The sequence below is a fragment of the Lipotes vexillifer genome, unplaced genomic scaffold, assembly GCF_000442215.2.
Source record: "Lipotes vexillifer unplaced genomic scaffold, Lipotes_vexillifer_v1.1 scaffold374, whole genome shotgun sequence".
Taxonomy (NCBI): Eukaryota; Metazoa; Chordata; class Mammalia; order Artiodactyla; family Lipotidae; genus Lipotes; species Lipotes vexillifer.
Window position 1 is genome coordinate 1343069 of NW_006774696.1, and position 10821 is coordinate 1353889.

Consider the following 10821-nt stretch of genomic DNA (forward strand, 5'->3'; position numbering starts at 1 on the left):
GGGAAAGAGCTTACCAGCCAGAAGGAGAGGTAGGTGCACAGCTTGGCAGATTTGGGGGAAAATAAGCAGTAAAGAAGGAAAATAATGAGTTGGGGATTGGTGGGTGGTGTGGGGGGTTGGCAAGAGAAGATGAGGCTGCAGAGAGAGGCAGGGGCCAGTTCACAGCAAGCTTTGTGTGTCCTGATAAGAAAGATGGATGTTTTCCAGTGGCTGAGAGTGAGCCAGTGAGGGTAAATACACAGAACATCCCAGAAAAGCCCTCGTTCTTTAAAGATTCCAAATAAAGACTCCCTATAAGGAAATGGACTATCCTATTTGAAAAATTCTGTTATCCAGAATGGCTTACTCCACATTTCTGAAAAGTGTGTACTGTAATCTCTCAGCAAGGCCCTCCTCGGGCAGAGACACACCACCAGTCACGGTAAGCATGGCCCAGCTTCACTTTTAAGGTGGATCTGGAGCCCACAGGTCAGAGTTCCAATAATTTCGCTCTCGGCCCTCCACAGCTGCTTCAGGAACCACTCATGAGGAAAAGAAAAATTTTCTACATTCTACCCCTTATTGGGTGTCACCCTAGACTAGGTTAAAAGGTTGTTCTATCACCCTGGGCTCATCTGAACAAACCCCCAATAAGAGAGGCTGCAGAGAGGACATTTTCAGCCCAGCCCCATCCCCACGCCCAGCCCAGCCAAGGGAGAAAGTGCCATTCTAAGAACTACTGCTACTGTCACAAGCAGACTTTATTCCAGTGAGGCCGCTTTCCAGCGGGCAGTGAAAACCATCTCGGACTTCAGTACCAACGACTGGGATCAGAGGAAATCCCAAAGCTTCCCTCTGTTTCCATCCGCCTGTACCAGTTCCAGCTCAGTGGCCTTTAGAACTTCATATCCTAACTAGTACAAAAGCCCGTTCAGCGACCTCCCTGCTACCATCTCTCCCCACTCCAATCTGGCCCCAATACTGCCACTAGGTTCATCTTCCTAAAACAGAGCTTTGCGTACACCATCTTCCCGATCAAAAGTCGTCCTGCCTTCCAAAAGTCCACGGCCCCAATCCACCTTGCCAACTTCATCTCCAGCTCCTCGCTAATGGAAACCCAAGCCGACTTACTTTATAACCCCAAAATTCATATTTGTGCATTCGTCAACCTAAGCTGGCTGCTCTACCTCCCTTTAACTCTTCCATTCAAATCTTAATCATCCTGGGTCCAAGGACCCAAGGCAAATCCTACCTCCACTGCCTTTAAGCAGCTAAAGTAAACTCCTGCCTCTGATTTCCCATCAACTTTGGGTTCCAATAATCCACAACCATTCACTGCCCTGCCACATCATTCCTACTGTCGCTCTGAACTGTTCACTTGAATCTTCTATCGTTGTTTAACTTCTCACACATGTTTTTTTTTCCCCAATCTCTCTAACTATGTTGCTTGAGGGCAAGGACAGAAGGCTTTCAACTTAACGTTTATTGAAGGATTCCTAAGTGCTAGAAGTGTAGCCGGATGGGTGCAACGCAGTCCCAGTGCTTTAAGGCACTTACACATAAGGAAAAGAATAGGGAAAGTATACAGATATTGACAATGCCAAGTAGAAGGGAACAGGCATGGCCTTTGGGGTGTTTTAGGTGATGCTCCCTGTCACTCTACCCTTCCAGCTCCTATTCACTAAGACCCAATCTAATACCTTCTCCTTCTTTGACTCCCTCAAGCGTAATGCTACCAAGACACAGTGCCCACTGCCCTGTCCATGTCTTCATTAGTATTTACCTCCCTCACAAAGACGAGGCTACTAGATGACGCAGGCAGGTGATTTCCTCACCTCCCTGTTCCTGATGTCAAGCCGACACATCTCAGAGCAGGAGTTTCATGAATGCTGGCGGATGAGTGAATGCTGGCTTAGTAGATGTTAACCAATGCCATCAAGGAGACCGAGTGTATAGGGCCTGTAGGCAGGAAGCAGAGATTCTGACTAGAGCCCACGTCAGCACAGAGACAGCAGACAGAGGAGGCAGAACAGCTTGTGAGTCAAGTCCTGGCTCCACGCTCCACAGCTGTGTGACCTGGGCAAGCCTCAGCTTCCATACCTGGAAAATGTAAGAGTAAGACCTGGGACCCACCTCGCAGGGTTACCATAGAGATGAAATGACACAAAGTGGTCAGACAGAAGAGCGCCTGGCACAAAAGCAGGGCACGAAGAACGTGTGTGAGGAGACTGAAGTCGAGTACGCTGGATGGAAGGGCAGGGAGCAGAGGACAGACAACCAGAAAGCAGGGGCTGTGAGAAGGCAGAGCAGAGCCTTGGGCCCCATAAGGTGGTCAGGAAGCAGGGGCTCTGGGTCTGCGTCCCCTCTGGATAATTCTCTCGACCTCCCCAGCCTTAGTTTCCAGAGCTGTGAAATGAAGGTCGAGCGGGCTCAAGGGTCTCCTGCAGCCCCCGAGCTGTCTCAACATCACAGATCTGCCTTCCACTTATGGAGGCGGCATCCATAAGTACTTACAAAGCCCAGGCGGGGAGGATTTGCACCAACAGAGAAGGGGGAGGTGGCACAGAGGAGGAGAGCCCTTCCTACTGGATGAAAAGCACTCAAGCCTCCCCTGTTTTCTCGGGCCCACTTCGTCCTCTGAACGTGGGAGCCCTGGCCCGATGCACATCTAAGTCACTGCGCATTCACCACCGGTGCCGGAAAGGTCATAGCCCACAATCCATCCTAAGGTATTTAAGATGCTTTTCAAGGCGCCCTGACATGCACACACGAACAAGCATTAGAGCCTGCTCACTCCTCCCAGGCCAGATAAGTCAAAATCCCTACAAACTCAGAGGAAAGGAAACACACGCCGCATTCCAGGATTGTACTTTCCTTGCCTTTTCACAAAGCCGTCAATGTCTGCACCACAACAATGAATCCCTAAGAGACTTCATTTCGCTGATCTGAAATGTCCTTCACATTTTTAAAATAGCAGCTTTCGGGAGAGGTCTGAAGGAGTCTGAGGCTGTGAGTCTGCTGGTATCCACTCACCTCTCCCTCCCCATCACCCCCACCCCGGAGCTGGAAACACAACTCGGAACGCAAATCATTCTGTGTGGACACAACTGTTTATTCAGTGCAGACCTACTAAGCACCAGGCACCATGCCTGGAAGCAAGAAAAGCCCCTTCCTGCTTATCACTAGGGTTGCGCCTCTCTTAGCTTCCCAGACAACCACAAAATACCATTCCCTTCCCAGATGAGAGCTGACATCAGTCGAGGAGGCTGGTACACAAACAGTGTTGGCAGATTAAGGACCTACGCAACTGTTCTGGAAACAAAAGCGGGGAGGGGATGGTTCCCAGTCAGCCACAAAAATGTTAACCTTAATAATAACAAACATGTGTTTAATGCATCAAGGCAGTCTCTAATCACAGAATAACACTGAAGAGTCCACATGATTCGCTACCGATTTTAAACTAAAAAGGAAAAAAAAAAAAAGAGGAAGAATGAAACCCCCGCATGCCTGTGTTCTGCTGTAAATTCCCCTAAATTCTAATGCTACCGTGGAGAGCTGGAAAGATCAGAAGTCCTTTCTTCCCAATTGGCCTGCGTATGTCAAAAAAGGACTCTGTTAAGAGCAAGCCTCGCCCAGTAGCCAGGGCTCCATCTCCATGTGCGTTTGCTGCGCGTCCAAAGCGCAGCCCCATAATGCGACAAAAGAGGCTAAAATCATGGGTGAGGCTGCACTTCCCATTCTAGCCCCAGTCTGTGATTATCTACCACTCCAGGTTACCCAAAATTACCTCTGGAGCCTTAAACGCCTTACATTTTCTTTCATTCCTAGAACCAATTCTTTTTTGGAAACTTTCACAAGCGATGAAGGAACAAAAAAACCAAAAGCCCTAGATATTTCGTGAGCGAGCACAATTTCGAGGGTTTTTTCCTGTAAATATCTCATGCGTATCGCCTCTACCATATACTTAGGCGGAACAAAATTAATTCCATGTCTCTGAAACTAGGAAAACTCAGAATCCTGGAAACGCTTACCTGATTTCCTTTTTAAACCACTTCTGTTCCTGATGTATCCTTAAGAGGCAGAATGTGAGGGTGATTGAGGAACTCATGCAGGTGGTACTTAACGACTGCAATCTCCAGGATGAACAGTGGTTAAACCAGAAATCTGCCCCAGTAAGTAAGTAAGCAAAGTTACACCATGTGGTCTGTCAGTGGTTACAAAGTTTATGTAACTACTGTCCTTCTTTCTGTAACACAGTTCAATATTAGGCTCCTTGGCAGGTGAACCTGGCGAGTTATTTGTTAAAACATGGAAAAGTTTATATTTGAAAAACCCTTGGTTTTCTGTAACAGGTAAGGCTCCCAAAAGCATCCATCATGATTGCGTTAGCCAAATAACCTGAAATACAATTAAGGGACTAGCTATTAAAAAGATGCTTGCTATGAATCCTTTCTGTAAAATAAAAATCCTTTTGTACCCCAAACAATTACTTCTCTTAAATTATTTGCTTTTAAAACAAGATTTATAAGCCAAATTCTCCTAAAATAGGGCATTCTTACCCTTAGCTTCAATTATGGAATAAACAGTTGAAGAGTGAAAAACAAATTCTCCCAATTCTCCTAAAACAGGGCATTCCTATGCTTATCTTCAATGTTGAAATAATAATGTCACAAACCTTACATTTATAATTGTACTTAACTTCAAATCTCCTCTTTCCAATAAGCACTGCCCTCTCCACCCAGGACAGCATCAGTGCCAGAATGGTGAGTAAGCTTCTCTCTAGCAACACAAATTTGGTGGCATAAAATTAAGTCGGTTTGCAATTTTCCTGACTTGTACTTTTACACAATTGCTTTTCTGAATCTGTTTTTCTTCCCAACATCCCTCCCTTCACACTCACCCTCCAGCTCCCCCTATGAGGTAACCTCCCTGGCAAAATGAAAAGATTCCCCTTTCCCTGTTAGAGCCCAGGCTTTGCAGAATCCCACAGGCTCAACTCAGCTTTCATTGACTTAATTTGGAAACAATTAAAATTTTCAGCACTGCTTTTTATCACAAAGCACATCATCCTCAAGCAGTTCTCAAAGAGCAGGTAACATTCCCAAACCCACTGGTTCCCATAATACATAAGAAGTTAGCAAGCAAGCCCAGCTGCTTATGAATGGCTTACGGTATCAGAGAAGTTCTAATGCAGTCTACAAGTCTACGGAATCTACAACCAACACAGAAAAGACTCTGTGGTTCTTATCTTCATCACTGCATACTTGTAGTGTTTGATATTTCAAGGTAGAGTATACCTTGGAACTGGTCAGGCCTCTTCCCATTTCAGAGCTGGAAAGCTAGAAAACCTAAATAGTCTGAGCTTTGCCACTAACTTAGGCAAGCCCTTTCTCTGAGCCTCTACATTCCTAGTTACAAGACGAAAAACGCACTGAAGTTTGGAGACAGCACCTGAAGCCCAGAGAGGTCAAGACGTATTCTAAGGTCACACAGCAAATTAGCACAGGATGATGCAAGATGAGAACCCAGATCTCCAAATTTTACTTAAACCACCCTGCCTACCAGTCAACTCAACTCAGGGAAGGATGACAGAGACAAAACAAACACACACACACACACACACACACACACACACACACACACACACACACACACTGGGGCTTCTTCTACCTCCACTGTCCTCCTGGCTCCTGTTTCAGAAAAACTAAATATATTTGACCCTGGGGATCGCTCCAACAACTGCAGTTTTCCATTCTCTCTAATATCCTCTGGCCATTACATCGTTGCATCTCTTCCTTACTTCATAGTTTCCTCATTCCACAAAACACACACATAGCCACACCCATCCTCAAAACTATAAAACTCTTCCTTTTCCAACAGCAAAGAAAGTTGAGGCCAGAACTGAGATGATTCAAACACAAGAACCTTGTTCAAACGTTAACTGCAGCCATAACTTTACCCAGAAGTAAATGTGACAAAATAGAATACACTCTCACAGGGAAAAATTGGTGTCCCTCTGCCACTCTATCATTTGTCAAGTAACTTTGTCATTTCTCCCACTGCTGCATAATCACGTAATGAAAGCCCCAGATGTAATTCACATACACAAGAGGGCAGACTTCGGGTTGATAAGGGACCCTTTCTTTATTTGCGTCGCTAATAGTTTTTTAAAGAACAGGCAAAATGCTATATGTAGAAGGATAAAGGACAAAAAAGAAAATGTCCTTTTCTGTTTGTAATAACAATGTGGGATAATCAACTGGTACTCTTGGACCTTATCCAGCCACCATTCTTGCCAGGGCTTGAATACACAGAGCATGAAACTAGGAATCCTATTAAATTATTTCCCTGCTAACACCAAGCTTTCTTCTTCCAGAACAGCCCCTCTTCCAGCCACACTACTGACTGTTCTCCATTCACACTACATATTTTAAGGTTTCCATGCTGTTCTTTCTGCATGGGATTCCCTCCTGTTCTACTATCCTGGCAAACTCAAGGTTTTACTTTGAACAAACCTGTACATGAGCAGCTCACAGCAATGGTTCAACATCTGCCTGTCCCCAAAAGACTATAAACTAATTGTGGACCCTCTGCAGCCTCTACACAGAGCATGGCATCTGTCACATAATAGACATTCAGCTGTTACTTGCTAAGTTAAAAGGAGAAAAGTCTCTCCGAATGTCAATGTGGTCAGGGAGGAACAGAGGACCTGAGTACCTCTCAATGTCAAATGCTCTGGAGCAGAACCGCAAAGCCTCATCAACACTAGCAGATCCCGTGAGGTGGCTGTATCGCCAAGGGCTGTCAATGGCAGGGTGCCTGGAGTTCTCAGTCCCCTGGGTCTTACAGCCCTGGCCCCATGTGCTCCCCACTCTCTGAGAATCTCTGGCTGCAAAGACACCTGCACCTTATTCATGGACCCTAAGGAAGGCCAGGATCCTGCGTCACTTTCTTCCTCGACCTCTGCCATGTGGCTTCCTTGAAATTCATAAGACTTCATTCATGCCTTAAGATCACAGTATATAAATTCCCCATGACTAGCTTTCACTAGCTGATACTCAATGGAAAATTTAATAGTGTTCTCCTGTTCCAATCTCTAACCCCTTGGCTATACTGCACCTATGAGAATCAATCTACAAAGCCTTCGATAGCTGAAATAAAGCTTTATGCTGACCACTTCCCTATGCCACAACAAAAGGTCTCCTCAAACTACCTAAATATGCACTATACATATGAGTAAAGGATCACAAATGCAGTCTACCACACTCCAGAGTTCTAGGAAATGTAATAACTCATGCAGGTTCACAGATCCAAATGCTGAGTCTAACTCTATATGCTGCACTGGGTCTTTAAGAATCCAGGAAGTCTTGGGCTTCCCTGGTGGCGCAGTGGTTGAGAGTCCACCTGCCGATGCAGGGGGCACGGGTTCGTGCCCGTTCTGGGAGGATCCCACATGCCGCGGAGCCGCTGGGCCCCCATGAGCCATGGCTGCTGAGTCTGCGTGTCCGGAGCCTGTGCTCCGCAACGGGAGAGTCAGCGGCGGTGAGAGGCCCGCGTACCACACACACACACACACACACACACAAAATATATATATATATAAGAATCCAGGAAGTCCTAAATCTTGGCAACATCTGCCTCTCTTCGTGCCAGTATTCTGAGTTGGGTAGTCTCTTCTTAGACTCTTTCTCCAACCTTTCCTGTCTGCCCACCTCTGGAGTCAGCTTTGATAAGACTTGGCCACAGTGCGTAAGCCTGGGCCACGCAGCTTTGCTCTTCAGCGGAAATAGAATTATCTTCAATTTCTGCTGGAAGACACCTAGACACTAATGATTTAATACCGTTCAAAGTGCAGAGAGAGCACCTGAGATGAAAGTGCAACCAACACTGCCAAATGTTACGTTACATCTGTATACATACAAGGTATGTACTTTTAAGGGGACAACAGTGAGAAATTTTAAGTTTAATGGAGTCAGTTCTAGACTCCATCTAGAACGGAGGTAGCATGATTGTATGAAGATGGCAGATGTGCAGCCCAAAAACCAAAGGGGGGAGTTTTGATTACAAAACCCCAGGGAACTTAGAGTTAGCAAGGTCTAATACCCAAAGGATGGAGTTTGCAGGAGGTTCTGTCTCCCCAAAATTTATAGCCCTCACTTACTTAAAGATTATCACTGAGTCTGCTCAGTCTCACATAATACTCTGCAGTTAACCTGTTCTGAGCTGCCCAAATGACACTTTAGATGTAAGCAGGCCCATGGCTTACGCATTCGGAATCCCCTCATTAGTGTAAGCATGCATTGGGTAGCAAAAAGTTAGGTTCCTGAACCTTCAAGATAAACCACAGCCTTTTGTAACATAGGTTCATCAGTGTTGGAATAGAAAACTAGTCCCCCCTAGTGTCCTGCCACTGTAGGTGGCTGAAGGATGGAGACACTCCTGCATCAACTTTCAAGCACAGCTCAGGAACCCAGAACCACAGGAAACCTTTACCTCCTTCCCAAGAGGTGGAAGCACTCCTGGGACCTACGATGAGATGGAAAAACCTTTCATTTCATTCCCAAGGCCCTCCTAGTTATGTTTTAAAAGGCAAAGGAATCTGCATTATCCCACGCCAAAAAGTTAACCCCCAACCCAGCACACTTCATCCAGTGAAGCCAGAGGGCCTATACCTGTTAGCAACTTCCACCTACTCCAGAGCGATACCATCTTTTCTTTAAAAACCTCTCTATACCACTAGGGAGACTGGTTTCCTTTCCCAGCCATTCCCGAAAACCCACTAAGATCTAAATCTTAACGATTTTGCCTCTCTGTTCCAATTAGTTCTCTTCCCAGTTTGGAATTAACAGGGCCAGGCTCGATAAATGTGTGTTCCCTCAAGCAATTTTCACTGAAGTGTACTCCTGAAAAATAAAGGTACACTAAGAGATGTGTGAAACCTTCAAGTCAGTTTTTTTTTTTTTTAATCCCCAGTGATGACCCACCATGCCTGTGAGTAACTCATTCATGTCACCCTTTTGTGAGACATGAGAAGAGAAACCTCCACGTGTTCCTTTCCTAATTTAGAACCTTCCCTTATCTTAAGTCTACCAAAGCTGACTCCTGAGGTGGTGAGGCAGGAGAGGCGAGGAGGAAAATTAACCTTAAGTGACTGCATGCTGGCAGGAAGTGAATAAGCACTTTGGATTTCCACCAGTGCCAGAGAGGGATGGCACCTGCATTTAGGGAAGGGGAACGTCCACCTGCCACCCCTTCCCCATCCCCACCCCCAGCCCATGAAGGAAGCAGAAGCCTGAGCCCTCTCTTGCAGCACTTACATAAGACCCTGTAAAACTTCCTGTGACATTCACGCCAAGTGTAAGTTGCTATTTTGCTCCCTTGGGAGATCATTTTAATGGACTGAGTGACGAAATTCAGATTCAGAATTCAGCAAAAACCTGCTCAACCGAGGTACATCAGCTCAGGGACGAAAAAATCCATCCCCATTAAACAGGGTCACCGGGGGGGATGGTTCAGTGCAGGAGAGACAATCTGTTCCCTCCTAAGTGACCCATTTAAAATCAGATCGTTCCAGGGAAAGCTCACAGGTTTAATAAATTTCAAACGGGCAAGGGTAGGCTTGCAGGACTGAGGCTCCTTAAGAGTAAAATTTTAAAGACAGTAATAAGGCATTGAGCAAAATAACTTAAGGATGCACAAACTTTGGAGTCAGTCACTCCACCCTTCAGAAACAATGACTTTCACAAGACTGTCTGGATCGCTACCCAGTGACCACTCATCACAAGCAGCTTTGTCCAGTAGGACTGACACTGGTTGGGTTTCCTCTCTACTGCTATCGCTGACACCCAACCGCTCTGTCCAATAGAGGGACTCGCAAGCTGTGGCTCTCACCCCAAATCGGCCTCGACTCTGCAACAAGGAGCAAAGAAAAGTTCTTCACAGCATCACGCCAGGAAAGGCAGGTGGGGACTGCCCAAAGGACAGCTCTAAACATAGCAGGTTCCCCCAAAGCACACGTGCTCACAGCCAGCAAGCTCCGGGGAGGGAGGTCGACATCGCCTCCTGGTGTTAACGGGAAACTCCTCCTCGCTCTCAGCAGCCCGTGAGCCTAAGGAGCAGGGCGGGCCCTGGGACGGGTCCTGGGGGACATCAGAAACTCGGCGACTTCTACCTCCAGCCACTCCAGGGCTCCGGGCCCAGGCGGCAGAAACTGTGCCCTCACTCCCTCCCTCTTCGCCAGCATCCCGAGTACAGGGGGTACCAGCCACAGGTTCGGAGAACTTGACCGGCACCGCTCACCAGGGCGCCCCCGCGGCGGCTCTCTCGCACCCCCGGGGCTCCTACCTTGGCCGTGACTGCCACCAGGCAGAGGGAGACCGCGGAGGAGGTGGGTGGCGCCGCGGCGCTGCCACCTACGAGGCGCAGGGGTTCCGGGTCGGGGTCCCAGCAGGCGCTGCCCTAGTCCGAGCGGCGGTGACAAGCGCAGACTTAGGGGCGGCCCCCGCCTCCAAACGCGACGGGGAAGGTCCGGGCCGCCGGAGCTGAGCACAGTCCCGTCTTCCTCTCCCTCTGGCGCTGCTGCCTGGAGCTGCTCCCTGCCCCGGGGACTCTACGGAGCCGGGGGCGCCCCGCATGGGCAAGGGCCTGGGTTCGCCTCGGTCTGAGCCCGGGGAGGGGGCGCTGGGAGAGACGCCGGGCGGCCGCCGGGGCCGGCTCCACCTCCCGCGCTCCCCGCCGCTTCGCCCCTTCAGGGCAGGGCCTGCCCGCTCCCAGCCCGGTGGCGCGAGCGCGGCCGCGCCCCCAGCTTCGCGCGCCCGGGCTCCCGCGCGGCGGCGGGGTAGC